Genomic DNA, 19,672 nt, shown 5'->3' with positions numbered 1-19,672 from the left:
TGTGAAGTTATCACCTTCAGCAGATCAAAGACAGTTGGCACATTATTTATGCATTGCTGAAAGGTGAGGTATTCAGTTGAAGTCAGCCAGCAAAGCATAGCTACCCTTTATTCTGAAGTAATGATTTCCTCTTGATTGAGTGCACCCAGTCAAATGCTGAGAGATCTGTGTTCTTTGTTCTGTGTGGGGCATAATATGAGACTTTAAAATAAAACAGTATTTTGTGGGGTTTTGTCAAATAATGTTGGACTGAAACACCCGCAAAGTTAACTGTGAGACCTGATTATTATTATTGTTATCTTCAGAATTACTTTGCATTGATTTGTGCTAGGGTAAGTCGACTGCTATTTATTGTGTGGCCACACTTTCCCACAGTGTGTTAATTTCAGAAAAAATGAGTAGTGACACAAATACACAGGGCTAACTAAAAGGTTGTGCCCCCAGACCGTGATGATCCTCAAAAAATTGTTTTATAGAGGATATACAGCGGTGAGCCCGAGGCTAGTCTTTAGCTGCTGTTGTTTCCTAAGGCCTAAGGCAACAACCTTGGTCCGTGTCATAACCCACTTTTATTATTAGGGAGGATATAAAAATATATATTCTGTGTCTTCATTGATTATCTCCCCCAATGGATCAGGTTCTTCAGGTTATGGCTACTGCTTTTATCAGATTTAACTGATGTGCTGCACAAATATAACATGTAGTAAGCTCTTAATTATTTATATTTATTTATTTTTTTGTTGATGTCAGCAGTTTGGGCCATCAGTGAACCGCCACAAAGAGTTTGGTCCTTTTTAAACAGATGTTTCTAATGAGCAGAGGAAGCAGATTTAAGCAGCCTGCTCAGTCAGGACTATTTTCACTCAAAGGTCATTCAGGAAAGAGGAGGTACACCTCGTCACTTTTTGAAGGACTAAGTGTTCTGCTTTGAAACAGACCATTGGGAGACTCAAATGACTCAAAAGGCTATATCAGCGAGCACTTGTGGTTGACGTTATTTATTTATTAATTTGAGGCCTGTCTACTGACACATCTGAGTGGTCTAATTGCTGCGAATTGACACCGGTTACAGTCCATAATGGGAGCTTGGGAGTCTTTCCTAACCGCAGTTCATTCAGCCGCCCCTTGCTGCAACTTAACTGCCCTTAAAATGTCTGATTGCAACATGGGAGCTGTGGGGCGAGACAGGATTATCAGTCTTTGTTGTGTGACTGTGTCTATTATCCTGACCTCTATTCACAATGGGCCCTTAGGAGTGTCGCTTCCAGCCACACAGCAAACTACCCCATACCCGACAAACAACAAGTGAATCAGAGATCTCCCCCTGTCCCAATGCTCTAGACACTTACAGCTCCAACACTTGGCAAAGCGCACCACTGCAGGTAAGGCTATCAAATCCCTATTGATTTAATAAAGATAAATTGGAGGCACTTCCTTTCGGTGTTATTGCTGCAGAGCCGATTGATTGTTTGTGTTGACTGGCGATATTGTCACTGCAGTACTGTTAGTTACGCAAGTTCATTAGCTGTGAAAAGTTGCTTGCAGGGTCTTTTGTCCGGGATGTAGAAAGCTTTTGTGTGTGTTATAGTGGTTAAAAGTGGATTTGCACATGCATGTGATTTTGGTTAAGGAAAGGCCATTTTGGAAAAGCTAGCATGTATCCTCCTGTTTTTATGTTGTTCCATGAGGATAGTCAAGACAATCAAACATTTAAAAGAATACATTTGAGAAATCCAATTTCCAGAGGTAAACTGTACAGCTTGTTCTTTTTTTAACAGATTACATTTAAACACTTAAAAAATGTTTGTGTTCTGATTAAAACAATCCGAATTTTGTGTTACATGAAACATTGTGTTACATTGTATTTTAATTCGAATACATTATTTATCACCATTTAGTTTGGCATCAGAGGATGAGGTTTAATATTGATGAAAAGAAAAAGAAAGTTGTAGAGCACCTTAGTTGGAGTCCCAAAGGAAATATATATCTTTAAAATTTTAGATCAGTAAATTAAACGTTCCACTGCTCACCAATCCAAGGTTTTGTAACTTTCATTTTTTTTCACTTGGATTTAAAAATGTAGCTTCTGTATAAAACAAAACTCTCGAGCCTTTTCTCTTTGTGCCAGTGAGAAACGGTAAGAATGGATGTGAACAATGCCAGAGGAGACGTCTAAAGATCCTACCAGCAGAGGGTTTTAGATTGAATCCTGGCCCAGCGTAGCTCACAGACATAGCAAGCGTCTGAATCAATTCCATACATATCCATTAAAGCACAACTGATTAATTCATCATGTTTATTTTCACGGTGGATGACATGCAGCCTATTTATAAACTCGCTATAATCATAAAGATATCAAGGCAACAAGAAATTGAGGGCTTCTGTGGCTTACTTTCAATATTAGATTTGACCTAAAACCTAAATACACGCATGATGAATGAAAGATGAAGAAGGACAATCGATTTTTTCCCCCTTCTTTTATTTTAGTTTTCGCATATCTAGTTGAAATCTCCGTGCTGTCGTGGCAGGTTAAAAGGAGGAAAGGGCGTTGAAGTTAACATCATCATCCATTAAGCCTTTTTGAAAACCAAATATGGCAGAGCTTTCGTTTTCTCTGAACCTATTCTTTCAGTAAAACGGTGCAAGCATAATTCTTCTCCATCTGTCAGGAGAACTTTAAAGCACAGCAAGTGTGAATTCAATTTATTTCTCTGTGCTCTGCCCCTCGCTGCAAATTGCTTAATGGTTTGAACTTTATTTCTGAAAGCAGCAATACAAAGTTGGGCGAGATAACATCTAGTCAGGGCCATTAGAAGTGCTTTGATTGTTTTGCATTTGTGTTATTGTAGAGTATTGTACCGGGGCCGTCCTCTGAATGCACTCTGTTTTCTAATTATCAAAAACTTGGATTTTTGAAACCTGAATAAAAGCATCAATTCATAAAAATACACGAGGAAGGAAATTCAATAAACTAAAGAGGGGACAGATTTTATTCATGTGATCAGTTGTTACAACAAAAGTGGGATTTTTTTGGCACTCTTTGGTTACAGGAAATAATTCTTGAAACTTCCTTAGTGGACTGCTATCGCTGAAGTTATCTCAAACTTGTCCTACTGTCAAACGGCGCTGTTCCACTGACTGCAGCCTCACTTATCCTCTCTCAGCCCACTACATGAGATGGGGATGATTGCAGTCTTGAAATCAATGAAACCACAAACCTTCCTGATAATATTCCCTCTTGGGGTGCAGTGGCAGATACATTCAGCGCACTATTTATCCCTCTGCCAGAGTCTTTACTGGAGGCATTTGTGGGCTCAATTTGACGTGAACTATACTCAATGAGCTGGTGACAAATCTGCATGTTTACCACAAAGCTGTTCAAGCGGTGTCATATGTTGCTCCAAAAAGAAAGTGAGGAAGTTTAAGGCATGAAAGTCAGCTCATCAGTCGCTTCTATCAACGGCGTTTACAATGTATGCAAACAGCGAACAGGTTTAGCGCGTTTTTAGGTCTTATTCTTAAAGTCGGAAAGACTTGAGCAAGATGATACTTTTGTTCTTTGGCTTTGTGTGATCGAACCCCCTGGAGAAACATTCACACATCTCTAAATACAAGTTTGACAATAAAAAAGTCTCTCAAGCCCTCCGATCAGTCATCGCTTTCCACAGCATTATTCCCCACACAATAAAAAGACAATATCAGATTAATATATAGCCCGTTCTTGGTTGGGATTTATCCTTGTGGGGCAGGCAACGTCTCCCTGTCTGAAGTCACCAAGCAGTAAGAAGGATTTGGTTGACAGAGCACAGAGGGCTCAGAGATGCCTTCGCATTTGAGGTCACTGGTGGATAGCGAAGTTATCTAAAGCCCCAGTTTGTGTCGATTTCCCCCACCGTCCCAGCGCGAGTGTCAGAGATTAGTGGTGCATCCATCCTCTGTGACCTCTAGGAGCTAAAGAGATACTTTGTCGCCATTTTGTTGCTGTCAAATGATGTAAGGTGAATACAGTGATGTCATTGGCAACCTATGCTGCCGCACGGCCCCGTTTTTGTAGCATGGCATGTAATTTCAGTCAGTGCGCCTTCCTCCCATCCTTTGCTTCATAAATTGCAGACGTGGAGTCAAATTATGTGGGAATGCTTAGTCTCATTCTCCAGGAGACCACAGGGTAATGTGGGAACAGTCATTTTGGGTATTTGTGTTTATTTTTAGTTTGAGTTCATGTCAAAAGAATTCTCAAAAATCTGACTTCATCTCATGTCTTTAATGTCACCTACTTATCAGAAACACTTTACCCTAAAACACACTTAATGCCAGTTATAATTGCATAGCATGCAGAAATCAATCATATAGATCTTTCAGTTTTTAGTACATTGACTATTTAATGACACTCCGTAGTCTGACGACTAATTGACAGACCTTCACTCGTGGTTACCCAACCGTTAACGGATCACCTCATATTCCAGTATATTTCTCATTTCAGCTGACAAGACAGTGATAGAAATAGACAAAACTTGTACAAGTAGTGTCAAAATGTCAACCCGACCATCTATGATCAACAAAATGTCTGTATTGAATCTCTCTAAGGTCTCAGTATTCCCCGGCCAAAACAACAGAACTCAATGCAACCAGAAAACTGGCATAAAAACCTCAGCCAGTTATCTGACATTCCCATTTCTAAGGCTGTCAGTCCTTTGCCTGGTTCTGGCATTGTGCTGTGTATAAATCCTTCCCCTAAGGAAGAGGAGTTACTCAAAACACAGAGCTACACCAAAAAGCATACTTTACAATATCTTAAGAAACGATCTGCTGAGCGTTGAGGTGCGTGCATTATCTGAGAAAAGCAAGCAATCCATTCAGAATATCAGCAGTGAAAGTAAAACCTACACTTTCTGAGATCACCGCGATAAAACATGTACAACAGTTCACATAATGTCTAATTACCATTCCTCCAGATGTCCCCATTGTAGTGATTTAGTCTAGTATGAGAGAATCAATGTAAAAAGTACATCTTAAATTTATAGACGGCTCTCTGATTCTGCACCTTCTTGTTTTATCGTGTCAAAAAACATGCATTATTAATCCCATGTGTTGCCTCGAGTAATAAACCTATCTGAGGAGGAGCATGCGCAGCTCACTGAATGACGAGTCCTTAAGAAGGAAGGAAGAAACAGGAAATCCCCCCACCCCCATCCTCAGTATGTTTCGAGGTTTCCACATTTGAAACAGCAGTGCACTTCCATGCACTTCTTTATGCATTTAATCTCCTCTATAGATAGACCTGAATAATGCAAGGAGTTCTGTGCCAAAATGTCTGTATTTGCATCGGCAGGCGAGAACATATCTTGGGTCCACTCGTGCAGTTACCGTAGCTGCAACTCCTGCTTTGTAAACGAGCGCCAACTTTCGCATCAAAAAAGGAAAAAAGAAAAGAAAGAAACCGCATTTCCTACAAGTAATTGTCAACTTAGCACACTGTATTGTGTTAATGTAGGAGTGAAATTGGCTGTGGTTACATGCATATCTGCCTTTATGCACACAATGTTTTCGTTGTGGGACACAAAGGTAATGAGGAAAAAAATGTGGTCCTAAATGCTGGAGTACGTAAGGTAGCAAGGGTGTTTTAATTCACCTGGCTAATAGTGTGAGACAAGGCCCTTTAGGTCATCAATTACTATAAAGTAATGATTTCTAAAACTGCAGTTACACTTGGACAGTTCATGAATTATTCAGGAAGTACTAGAAGGATTAGAGGGACATTGTCCTCTCGTGCCGATATCTTCAGTGGTTTACTTAGAAGTTTTTCCTTTTCTCACGTTGAATTTCATTGACGAGCATTCAAGCACACAAAAAATCCAAATAAACTATCTGCAGCAGCCATAAACATCTATCACATGGAGTTCATTAGGACTTTAGAAGAAGGAATAATTAGGTAAAGGCACAAGGAGAGGTTGTCTGTTTGTTTTGCCTGTAAGTAAGTTTATTTGGCTGAATCGTTCAGTTTCCCCAACAGTGTCATATCAGTGCAAACGACTGTAAATCATGCTGGCAATAAGCATGTGTATCACTATGTCTTGATTGCAAACGGAGGAATGAAAATAGACACATCTCCTTTGGCTGATTTTTTACAGAATTTAACTTGACATTACTTAAGCTAAAACACTGTGCCGCTCCTACTGTGCTGCTGTGCCTTGTTAGGCTGAAATGCTGCTGGGGGATGTCAGGGAAAGAAAAGGCCCAAGTTCATGCTTTACCTGCAGTAGATATTCACAGTAAAATATATATAAAAAACGAGTTGCTTTTCATTATATCTACTCTTTGCCCGGCAAAAAGCTTGGTGGGTGATGGGTCGTGTTTATTGTGGTGGTGTCAGCAGGCCCATAGAGGCAGACTGGACTGGTGTAATAACCATATAATTCAAGTTGTCAGCCCCTTTTCACCTGGCAACACAGAGAAGGAGCTGTCCATCATGTGCTCCGGCTTGCCTTTTAAATGGCCCTTTTCAAGTGATACTGGCCACTCGGGCGCTTGCATTCCAGATTCGTGCATGACGCTTTCATTACGATTTTAAGAGCACTCTGAGAGCTGTTTAAGTAGTGTTTAAAAGGAAACTATTTGCATTACTCCTAACTGAGTGGAACAGGCGGTCCGGACCGGAGTCGTACTACCAGTGATATGACCTCGCTTCAATCAGGCCTATAACAATATGCCTGGCAGTCAAAAGTTAATGATAAGTATTGGAAGGAATAGCATTATCTGCTTAGTGTTCATCTCCACGAGCAGAAACTAAATGTGCTACCTGGGCCCAAGGCAGAATCTGTGTTCATACCTAGATAGGACCCCAGCTGTGTGTTTCACTGAGATAGCGCACCACAAAAGTAGCCATGACCAAAATGCTGATAAATGAATCGGTGACATTTGATGTGTTAGTTTAATCCCCCCCCACCCCACCCCACTTTTAAGGCTCGATTTATTTATCAATTCATTTTGTGGCTTTGCTCCTCCTTAGCTACGAGGAGTTTGGATCTGTGGCTGCAGGAAGACTTGTGGAAGATTGATGTGTTATTCTTATCAAGCATGTCTTGATTAAAGTGTTTATAACTTTTCTGCCCTCAAGGGACAGGATGTGACATTTAAGGTTTTTTTACCTTTTATGTTCATGAAGAATTTCATTTTAAATCTTTTAGTTCTGCAATTTTTGACCCATAATCCCATTTTTTGGTTCTTTTGATTGGGACTTCAACTTTTTGAAACTGAAAGCAAAGACTTAGTATCTTAAAGCACAAAAATATAACAGTCAGCCCGTTTATATGGAGTTCCAGTATCAAATTCTGTGGAGTATCCCAATTTACAATTGTAATAATATGTGAAAAATCTCATTGTTCACAAGCTTTATACTAACCAAGGCACGCTATCGTTTGTGACCACAAAGCAATTTTACCTTAAAAGCCAAAATATATCTATATGAATGCATTTTAAAAACTATATTACAACCCAAATCCCTCATTAATGAGTAGATCAGCCAAAACAAGAGACTGGATATGAAAAAAACCAATGAACAAGCTTTATGAAAGAGCCAAGATATCACAGGGTATCACATGTTCTATGGGCTTATTTGAGCTGCCTGAGATTACTATGCAAGAACAGCGAGCTTTCTTCCTTGAATCGACTTCAGAGCACACTGTTTTCAGATGCCGCTCCAAGTTCTACTACATGCCATGATTAATTCAGCCATAATGTATGTTAATATATGTTAATCTGTGTCACTGATATGCTAATGAATACCTTACTCCCACAATCCAACTTGTCTGTGGCAGCAGCGCACGCTACTTGAAGGAGGTACAATGTTAAAATTCTACAGAAAGATCGTCTGTACAAATTGTGCTCATAAAGAAGCCCTGTGGTGGGCTGTGAGTCGACTGTGGCGACGCCGAGCATTGCCGGAAGTACTGTCCACCGTTCTCACAGAACTGTAACATAGAAAGAGATCAGTCAAGTTCATGATCACACAATTACAACGTGAAACCATATTTCTATTTGTAAAAACATGTTGTCCTGAAAATGGCTTCGTGTCATTTTTACATCTGTTTACAGACACTGAGATTTGTGTGAGTCCACAGTTTGAAAAGAAAAACTCCCATACATCAACAACACACACACACACACACACACACACACACACACACACACACACACACACACACACACACACACACACACACACACACACAAATCAAATAAAAAGGGCTCTAGGAAGGAAAACTGGGTAAATATGTAATTTGGAATCACGGTTCCACTTTCCTGATATTTTTCAAAGGCATATGAACCTCGAGCAATATCATCTCTTTATTAACAGTAGATGGCACCATGTCATCGTGATATAAAGAGTAAGCTTTAATTCATCTTTTATTTCCAAACCATCTCTATCACAAATGGGAGGAGGAGCGGGGATGGGGGTGGGGTACCAGATCTGCCCAAATCCACTGAATGGGAAGATTTTCTTGATTTATTTATTTAGAACTGTAACATTATTGAACATCTTTTAGTAATAATAATAATAATAATGCAGTTTATCATATTTGAAAGAAGATGCTCCGATGTGTCTCGTTCAGCTTGGAGCAGGCATTGGAACTGAACGCTCATTGTTTGTGATGCAACAATTGTGGGTGTGAAGATGTTCACTAGAAGAGCTGCTGGAGTGTTTGTGACTACACCAAAGTACAATCAGCGCAAAAATGTGTTGCAGCAGAGACTAGACGAAATGTCAGAGCGAGAGTGAGGGTTCACGTTTGCTGGAGATAACTCTCTTTGAACCTTAACCTGAAGGCTTCTTGACTGCTATTACCTGTTGCACTTTAAGAGGCCCGAATGCACTTGATGGTATCTGGTCGACATTCTTCGTCTGTAGAAAAGTTTGAAGAGGGCAAAGCTAGAACATCACACGCTTCTTCGGTGGTTTTAGTATTTGCTGTCCGTGGTCAAGTCTCCCTGTCTGGGCGAGGACACCTGCATCCTTGTAAAAATGACTGTGGAATTAATCATTTTCAAGCCAACACTTTGGTGAATATTTTATGATTCTATTTCGCTCTATTTGTCTTGGTTTTTTGTGACAATCAGGCCACTGGAAAACAGTTATCAATTATTCACATTTGCTCAACAGGCTCATCAACATTTACCAGAACGGTGGACTGACGAGACACCTAGTAATACAGGAAAAAACGCTGTTAAACATTTTTGTTTTCTTAATTAAGTTTTTGAAGATAATGTGAAAACATAAGAATTAAGGAGTACAAGATACGAGATGTTTAATAATGTTGTCGGATCAGGAGCACGATGAGAGTGGAAGAAACTGCAGACAAAGAGCGGCGTGTTCAGGTTTACAAAAACAATGCATCTTCTGTGAAATAAATCATGTTTCTTTCAAACTTTCTTTACTCTGAATATTTCTGATTGGAAAGACATCAAGCTTTAGGTTTATTGGACTTCCTCTGATTCATTTCATCTGCTTTTTTTTTAAGGGCGCACTATTAATGATCGCGAAACTCGTAAACACACTCTGGCCATTTGCTTCGTCAGTGTTGTAAAAGATAATGACATGTTGAAAATAAATGAGCCACTCATAATCATAGCTAATCTGCCATCGCAGTCCTTCTCGTGAAAGACATTAATCAAGTTTGAATCCAGTGGGATATTTTATTTCCAATGCCTCAGGATAGCAAAGTGAGTGTAGACACTTAAGCCAGCTTTGAGTTGCACCTACTATAATACAATGGCCGCTAATTGCTAATTATGAAATTCTCTGATGGGCAGAGACACAGTGGGTTCATCCCATTATTGTTTATTTCTCATTATGCTGAGCTTTGTGCTAATGATTCCATTTTATTCACTGCACATGCACTGAAGAGTTTATCCACTGTCATGTGCAATATACTGTATATACTGTGCTGGATATAGTCACTGAACATAGGTCAAGACTACACGAAAACAAACCTTTTAAAGGACTGTTTTCAGCTGTGCCATTTCGTAGTCTTAATTGAATTTAAATGATTGTTTGCTCAGCGGGCCATAAAGTCCCTCAACAAAATGTCTCTAGAATGGAGCCATAACATCAAGTGAAGTCTTTTAAACAGTCATGGAAACATAACAACAAATCTCTGAGCAGCTCAACTGTAAAAACTAATTGTTATTGTCGGTGGAAAACACTTTCACGAAGCAATTCAACTTTGTATCAAGACGAGATCTAAGCAAATCTATGGAATGTAATTTTACAGCTTAGTTGTGTTCCTGCAATTCCCAAATGGTCACCCTCAGGATAAACTAAAGATTGTACCGCAGCAGGGCCCCTAATGACTCTAATAGTATTGGTGTTGTGAAAATACTGCTCAACAACCAGCACTGATCATACTATCAAAGCTTTTGCAAAGGCAGTGCAGAAAGTTACGGTTTTGAATGCTTGAATTTCACTTTAGGTCTTCACGCTGTTTCCAAAAAGGCTTGGAGGCAGCACATCTTCAACATCGCATCAAACCATCTGTTTGCTGCTCTTTACACATCAAAGGTTCACACAAAAAGTCCACTTACAGGTAGATGTAGTCAAGTCACCAGCATCGGTGTCGCCCAGTGTTAAAGCGAGGTCATTTATACCTCGTAAGTGCAAACTTTGAACCTGCCTCAAATTTACTTTGTCACAACACTGAGCAGTTACATAAGGAAATTTGCAGTTCTGATGCTCTGGAGCAAGAGTTGGACCTCATTTATTAAAGTAGGACACCCCTGTGCAGCCTGCCACTGTGCTCTGCAGTGCTATTGTACGGTACAAGAAGAGTAACATGGCAAGAATATCAAAATGTTTAAGGAGGAGTTTTTCTCTGTGACTGACAGTAATTTCTTTTTAGTTGTAAGCCGCTGATGTTTGTGTATTCCCTCTACTTCGTTTATGGTTCATCCTCATAGTTTTTAGGGGAACTTCTTTAGGGCGGTCTCAGTATTCACCTCGTGAATGGAGACTGTCCTCCTCCAGACAACATACATAGGTCATTTGTGAAAGCGAGAGTGCAAGTGCAAGCGAGACTTGTACTCTCGTCTCCTGGTCAAAGTTAGGTGTGTTTTTGTCAGCGCACCACCAAAAATCCTGTTCGCTCTTTTAAAGTGAAATCACTCACTCAGTTTTTTCAGGAACAGTGTGGTTTCACCAAATATGACCAGCTCCTGAAGTAACTACTGAAGTAATGCTACATATTTATTTAGATTCGAATTATAGTTTTTCACAAGACGCCGATTTATAGTGTCTGTGACGTCACGTGTTGCCCTTGAACGTCGTCCACCAAAAAGGAAAACACAGAAATCACTTATTGAAAAAACAACAACAACAAAACAGAATGGGAATGTTTAAAGATTGGGATGAGTATGAGGTTGGGATGTGTGTTCTGATTCTGGATTTGGAAATTAATTAGGAATTCAATTCAGATTATTTTTTGTCAGTGTTGCTGTTAACAACGATTTTGTTTCTAATTTGGAAAGTAAATTGAAATAGTCGACCTGGTTTTGTTTTGTACCCTGACACAGCTGACCAGAGGCAGGAAGAGAGCAGAACAATCCTGCTTGTTATTAACGGCATAAAATTATTATATTGTGCCTTCTGAGAGAAATGTGGCTATAGCAGTCAGGTCAACTTGTGTGTACTTGTCTCTAAATTAAAAAATAATAATAATAATGTTCACTTAATGTGTTCATTTCCAGGGCTTTGATGTTCTGTGACAAAAGTGAGACTGAAAAAAATCATGATTTAATATATATAATATATCACATAACCACTACAAAAAACAAACAAACTGCATGCAGCAGCACCCACTGTGGAGTCCTGCCCAGATAATAAAGGTAGCCAATGAACATCTCTCAAACACATTTAACTTGCTAATGTCAGCTGTATAACAATGACTGAAACAATTTGGACGATATGTTTTCAATGGATGGCAGCTAGCTATGCAGCTTAAACAGTATAAATATTTTCTGCACTCTTATATATCATTTTGAATTTGAACATTTATTGGCTATAAGAGTCTATAGAAAATAACATTATAAAAACACAAAACAAAATGAAAACGTGTATTTATAGCCCCGATTGTCCAGTTTCCAAGCATGTACTGGCCACATAGGGCTCTTTTATCATCCCACGGGATTGTTATCAATTTAGTTATACTTGAACTTTTTATTGCATTCAAATGGCTAGAGAGTGAAACTAATTTCAATGCAGACGAGTTCATGTTTTTCCTTTCACCCCTGGCTATCGAGTGGGTGTCAGTTTATGCATGCTTGTTAAGATACGTGTGTAATGAAGTTAAAAAATCAAACCAGAATCCCGAACCTGTTACACTTTCAGTGGGTCTGTCTGTGTTGTGCATTTTGGTCAGTTTGCTAGAAGGTTTATTTGTCCCCTTGGAGCAAATCAATAAAAAAATATATCAGTTTTTTCCCCACGATGTAACATATCTGTCCCGATAGGAGTCGTTTCCTAGTATCAAAATAATGTGATCACGTGATATGGCCTACGGTTATCATATGTTAACTCAAACATCTATGTTTGGGTTTTTTTGCTTTTTTTTTTTGCTTTTTTTGAAGGATGGTTTTCTGAGTTACCAGTATTTTTTTTTTTTTTATCTCTAAAGGGTCATCGTAGCATCTGATGGTTCTTTTTTACAGCATCTGTGTTCGACTGAATAAATTCAACTTTTTAGACCTATTATTTCATTATTACACATTTTTCTGCACAGAAATAGTATTTTTTACAAATTGTGATAACAGCCCTGCCTCTGTGGGGTTAGGAAGGTAGAAGATTTTTACTCTCCCATAAATTATTTTTAAACTATTTTATTATTATAAATAAAATAATTTCTCTTTGAATTCAGATTTTTTTTAACCTGACTGCAAATTCCTGAGAATAACATTATTTCTTACAGCATTTACAACATATACTACTGAGCTATAGTATTATCTGCAACTACATTATGGATGATATTATTCATTTTTACGTAACTGCTTCAGGGTCAAGAAAAAGAGAGAAAACACTTCAACTGCTGTTTGATTTTTCACGTTTTCATCATTACAGAATTTCAAGAAGAGTCATTTTTGCATCAAGTTTGCAACGGCAAACTTGATTGAACCTCTGCCACCAGCTCAACTATTATGCTCCAAAACACCTCTGTTCCCCTACACTTCTTCATTTCTGACATTCCAATTATCTTTACATCAATCATTAAAATCTATTAACATTTCATGTGTTTTTTTATGGATTATCTTAGGCTGCAGTTCCAGTCTTCGTGCTGAAAGATTTTTCTGGCAGAATAAAAATTTTACAGCTCAGTATAATTGAGTCTGTGTGTCACTATATCATGCAACATCCAAATGGACTCGTATACACTTCCTCTTAATAGTGGTTATAGCCATATGGAGTGTTTTATGATACATAGCTTTAATTAAAATACAAGGTGTTTTTTTTTTTTCTCTTCAGCCAAGTTGGACAAAGTTAGAAATGATTTGAAGCGTGGATTTCCTTGTGATACTTGTAGTATCACAGAGTGTATTTGCCTTTCACACTTGGCTCATAAGTCACACAAGTATTACTACAGATCACTCATTACTGATCTGATGCAGTATCAAAGTGATTGCCTGTTCAGTGACAACTAAGCTCAGTAAATATATTTAGTCATGACAATAAGAGCCAGAAAAGTCCCTTTGTTGATGACTATTTGCTTTTGAGCACCATTCACTATTCCTCAGTATTATTCAATACTTGCCGATTATTTGGTTTTATTTAATTTCTATTCGCTCTGTGTTTTTAATTCACACTGATGCAAATCCATTCCAAGATTTTTTTATCCTTATTTTTACTAAAACTGTCACAATTTGAATTCCTTTTCAGAGAGACCCCATGGTAAGATTCATTACAGCCAGGAGGGAGATCAGTGCTAAATAACTAGCTCATGGTGGCTTTTAAAGGCCTCCAACTTCCGCAACGGCAGGAACCTGAAACTCTGTAGCATATCCATTAAGTGCATAAGTTAGCAAAATGAACTTGATAGGACTGTATTTGTCAGCAGAGGGTCAGGATTAGACTTGGGTCTAATTTATTGTGGAGAATAGAAGTTCAAGATGTTATTTCAAAAGATGGGTGTTTAAAAAAAGCTCAGTTTTGTGGCTTTGTGGTTTTAACAAGAATTTCCCAAAACTTTAAAAATGTGAAAAACAATATTATCTTAAATGTTGCTTGCAGCAAATCAATAATCAATTTTATAGTTTATATATTAATGTTCTTTAACAACAGTTGTTTCACATGCTTTCACAACGGGGCGATCGTGGCTCAAGAGTTGGGAGTTCGCCTTGTAATCGGAAGGTTGCCGGTTCGAGCCCCGGCTTGGACAGTCTCGGTCGTTGTGTCCTTGGGCAAGACACTTCACCCGTTGCCCCAGGGTGGCTGTGCCTGCAATGTCACTTGCCATCACCAGTGTGTGGATGACTGGATGCGCTATACAAATACGGGCCATTTTATACTTACTCCATCACTGCACGATGAAGAAAAGTGAAGTTCAGGCTAGCTGGAGAATATAATAAATCTACATTAATGTCTTAGGAACAGATTAAGAATATATTTTTAATGCTGATGTAACAAACCTGCAAGAATGAAAAGAAAGGCTTACCAGATGGTAGTGAGGCCTGCTGTGATGTATAGTCGGAACATGGGGGTACAAACAAAAAGAAAGAAAGCTGAGCGCCAAGCTGAAGATGCTAAGATTTTCAGTGGGAGTGACCGGAATGGATAAGGTTAGATTTCAGAGGGACAGCTCAGGTTGAGCAACGTGGAGCGTAGTTTGGAGGAGGAATAGTGAGGATGTTGAATATGGAGCTAGCAGGCAGGATGAAAAGAGGAAGACCACAGAAAAGATTCATGGATGAGTTTGGTGTTACAGAAGAGGATGGTAGGGATAGGTGAGATGGAGACAGATGATCTGCTATGCCCATCCCTAAACGGACCTGCTGAAAGAAGACGAATGTAAGCAATCGAAATATTCCTTTTTCAATTGATTGCTTGCCATCGCCACCTCGCCTTCCAGTTTATATCTCACTGGCGTCTGCTACTCAGATAATGTATAAGGATGAAGAAGAACAGAACAGAAAACTGCTGGTTTTACTGAAACAAATACATTTAAACAATTCAGAAAGTACATTTAATGAAAAAAGAAGAAAAAAATGAGATTGAAAGAAAAATAATGCACTGTTTTTGTTCTCGTGTAATGGGAAAAAAAAATCTCAGTGCCAGTCAAAGAGATTGATTTCCATGTTCACAGGGGGGTCAACTTTCATATCAACGATGCTGTGATGTGATTTTGATTATGACTGCTTCAGTGCCACCCTGCTGAGATGATGTTTTTGGTTGCTGTCTCAGATATTTGAAATTGCTTAAGCAACAAAGTGAACTGACAGACAAGCAGACTTCTCAGAGAGCAGACAAAGTAGGAAAACCGATTCCTTCATTACTTACCTTCAAATTGCAGTTTGGGTAGTAGTCAGAGTTTACAAAAGTTCTCATGTCGCTGTAGAGCAATTGTCGTGTTTACAGGAATAATGAAAGGACAGTGGTGTTCTCAGTTTTTCCCTTTGTATTGCAGCGGAGACTTCTCTCAACGCCGCTGTGAAGACATCCAATTAAAATCAGAAAATATGGCCTCTGAGCTGGAGGTTACTGCTCCCAGTGGTGTTCCACCAACAATATTTTCATGGATAAATGTCTGTCGATGGAAATAAATATACTTCACCGTGCGTGTAAGACCCCAAATAATGGCAGGCCTGATTGTGACTCAGTATTTCCCACTGTTATGGGCTTGTGTATAGTTTGGCATGTTCACAGTTAAATAAAAAACAAAAAACTTGAAAACTGAAGCATAATTTCCTCAACTTCCATCTTAAAACCCACCATGTGTGATGTGGAAATGTTTGGGAAATAATTTGATAAAGTCATAAAGAGATTGATCGTTCTGCACAGTGACGTAAATCAGTGCAACTGTTACAAAAATCACATCTTTATTGATTACAGTTGAACAGAATAGGTGCTCCAATAGTAAACTTATCAACATTTGGTCTGCCCTGTCTGAATTAGTTCAACTTTGCCTCCGTGCCTGTAATTACTGCCCCATCGGAATGAGCTTAGCAAGCTAGTGTGAAGAAGTCCAGGTGAGGCCCAGCGTGGGTCCTTTCAGCCCTGCATATTCCAGCCCTGCCATTTAAAAAAAATGTTTTACCGCCTTGCAGCTCTGGTAAATGTCATGCCATTCTCCCCTGTGTGGGAGGAATTGCAGTCATGGCGGTGGTCAAAGAACCCCAGTCCTCACAACCAACAGGAGGCCGGGCATTTTGAGAAATGGGAATAGATGAACAAACAATACATCCTGGGTTTTTTCTTTTACTTATTTGAAATGGAAGCGGGAGGAGAGAGAGGGTGTGTGGAAGTGATATTACAGTAATGTGGATCAAAGGTATAAATTTGCTACATTTGTGTTCACAGTAGAGGCAGTAACAAAAGTTTGTATGTGTGAACTCTGCATAATGTTCATGTTTAAGGTCAGTGTGTGTGTGTGTGTGTGTGTGTGTGTGTGTGTAGGTGGGTCCATATTATAAATCTCTGAGGTAGAACAATAATTTGTTTTGGTTAAATATACGATTTCCTTATTAACGGGTATATTTGTAAAAGCAGAGATTTAAAAACAAAGAAAATCTGTTGTAATCCGAATATTTAATATGGACATTTTGCAACATTGTTGTTCTTCCCTGTGATGCAAATTCACACCAGAGGGTATTAATTTCTCTCAAAATGGGTTGTCACAAAACGAGACTAACCTGACTGTGAGACATCTCTCGATTTAAAACACCTATTTTTGTGAAGATGCAAAGTGTTTTCTGCTAATCTTGTTGGGAAAGCTACAGACACAATTAGTTTCAGGAGAAGATAATCATCGTCTTAAAAAGCCTTTTCCTTATCCATGGAAAATATTAATACTAGAGCTTAATATAAACGCTATATTTGTCAGTCATCTACTCACACTCTCCTTTCTGTCTCTTGGAAGTGGTCAGAATCATTTTCTGGGGAGTTATTTTCCGATCTTTGTTGTTAAGCTCCTCATCATCTGTGATTCTTGGCAACTTGGCAGATTTCTGGGCTCCGGTATAATTTTTCTTTCTTTTTTTGTCTTAGTAAAGATGTTAGAGGATAATTTTAACTTGGGTTTACTCATCAGGAATTTTTGCAGCATTTTTTCGAGGCGCTGAAACATGTCACACATTTCACTAACTCCTGTTTTTGCTGGTACAAAAAAAAAAATGGCTTCACTGTAACACTTTACTTGATTGTCCTTTCATATTTTAATCAAATATTGCATTGGAGAAGTTATATATTCTTATTATAAAAGCTGCTATAAGCATTGCCCAGATGACTTATTTGTTTATGTTAGGCCAAAGTCAAAGAGCTCAGAAAAGCCAACTGGTTGATAAATCATTGCAGGAAGTGGCTCAGTGAAATCTCTTGCAAGGTCAAACATTTCTGTAATTGCTTTGGTCAGCAGGAGATAGTTTGCATGGCATGACACTGACATGTCTGCAAACACTCATCAACAACTCACCATTGGATAGTGAAGCTCCAGAAAAAAGCAACATGCAAACCCTTCAAAGTAAAAGTTGTGCCTTCCACCTGCAAACACCAACACATTTCAAAAGGTGTCTGAGACATTCACATTTTTCACTTGCAAGCAGTGCTTGTCAGGGTACCAGTGACTCGTCTCCAGGCCTGTGGGATTTATGCACCTACTTCACACACACGAGCAAATAAAAAAATAAGCACACACACTGTATAGTCAGACTGATACAGTTATTTGATTTAATTCCAATACATACCACAGAGTAAAAATATCCCAGATTAAAATAGAAATCAGTTAAGAGCATATATACTGTAAATGCAGTGTGGTACAGTACCAGGATAAAGACTTGTTTTCGTAGTAACCACTAGCGGCCAAACATCATTAATAATAAAGCTTGAAATTTTATTTCAAATTTGTGGATCTCCGTTTGTTCCACTTACAAAAACCAATCAGAAAGATCAAATGAATCATCTTTGCAGGCTGAGGCAATTAGGCAAGCAAGCAGGTCTCCCATATGCAAAGGACTCAGAGTGTGTATTTTTACTCAAAAGTGAGCATTCATCATATCACAGCTTGGTATCCTAATCAGCTTAAAGAGTCCCTTAGGTGATTCTTCTTTAAAGACATTAATCATAAATGCTTATTACACATGACCTGCTGATACCAGGTTCCTTCATTTATCTTAGCAAGAAAGATCCCCCCACCCCCCTCGTGTGTGGTCAAATACTTACGCCTGATCTCTGTGAACCCCAGCAACACTTACAAAACCTGGTCTTACTCCCCCATAAAAGTGTGGAAAGAACTGTATGATATTTTAAGACTAGTTTATGATGCTGCTGTAGCGTTAGTGCTGAGCTTAACCCTTTCATGCATGAATTATGACAACCTCAATCTAGATTTTCATTCATCTTTAGGCATGAAAAAAAAGTTTTTGACTTACATGTCCACTTAGGTGGACAACATACGTTTTGACTTATGAATTTGGTATGGAGTGACACATCAGTGTCCAATGTAGTGGTTTATGTGCAAGTATACAATCAACACTGGCACAAATACAAGAAAACAGCCTTTGAATAGCTGTAACTGTAGTGACCGCTATGCATGAAAGGCTTAAACAAAATAGAACAATAAAACTGATTTTTATGTCTTTATTTTGAAATTTATTACATCTGACAAGATCCCTGAATATAGTAACAAGCAAACAAGTCATTTCTATTGCAGGATAATATCAAAAAGTCACAATAACACAAATGTTAGTTTATTTTTAGTGATTTTGTTTAGGTAAATTACTGTCACCACCATCTGAAAGGAAATATTATTCTACCAGATGATTTTCTTCGGGGAATTATTGTCACTATTAATGCTGGTAAATATCGAGTGTTTCTCTGGGTGTGGTTGTATTTCATGTAAAATCAGGTTTAGAATCAGTTCAGAAACCATTTAGATTGTTATGCGAGTCGCATCAGTTCCACCTAAATAATCCCATGGATTCTGTGAAGGATAATAATGTAAATAATTCATGTTCTTAATCAAAGTCAGTCCCATTAGGCAGGTAATCAGTTCTAAGATCATTCACAGCTCAAATCCACATAACGGTGGCAAGTTTTGCAAAGTGCTTTGATGTAGTAAAAAACTGTTCTTGAATACGTAGTGCAAAGAAGGAAAAATTTGACATTTCAAGGTGACAGGCTTTTAAAAACATCACTTCTTTAATTTGGCAATATTTTTCGCTTCGAGTTTAAAATAGGTTGCAAATTAACATTACATACAATATAAATCAGTGAAATTCAAATAACTCACATCTATATGCTATTGTTACCCAAAAAATTAATCATAGTTTACTAATGAGCTCAGATGCTCCTCGTTTATGTTTTATTTTATGGATAATATAGGGTCACAGCAGCTGAGGTGAAGTGTTCCTTAGGATGACTCCTGTGAGCAGTGCTTCACATCAAAAAGGCTCAGAAGGTGTTTGAAGTGCACGAGCTGTC

The 19,672-nt window shown here is 38.5% G+C and overlaps 1 long non-coding RNA gene across 1 annotated transcript in view; it reads left to right on the top strand.

Moving 5' to 3' along the window:
- The first annotated feature begins 946 nt into the window (after positions 1-946).
- LOC120733436 overlaps positions 947-19,672 on the top strand; it is a 66,169-nt gene continuing 47,443 nt past the window's right edge. The window contains exon 1 of the long non-coding RNA XR_005695824.1: positions 947-1,382. This is a non-coding gene — a long non-coding RNA (uncharacterized LOC120733436). The remainder of the gene's footprint in view (positions 1,383-19,672) is intronic.

Source organism: Simochromis diagramma, unplaced genomic scaffold, assembly GCF_900408965.1.
Source record: "Simochromis diagramma unplaced genomic scaffold, fSimDia1.1 OVJJ01000334.1, whole genome shotgun sequence".
NCBI lineage: Eukaryota > Metazoa > Chordata > Actinopteri > Cichliformes > Cichlidae > Simochromis > Simochromis diagramma.
This window is presented reverse-complemented; position numbering and strand designations above follow the sequence as displayed.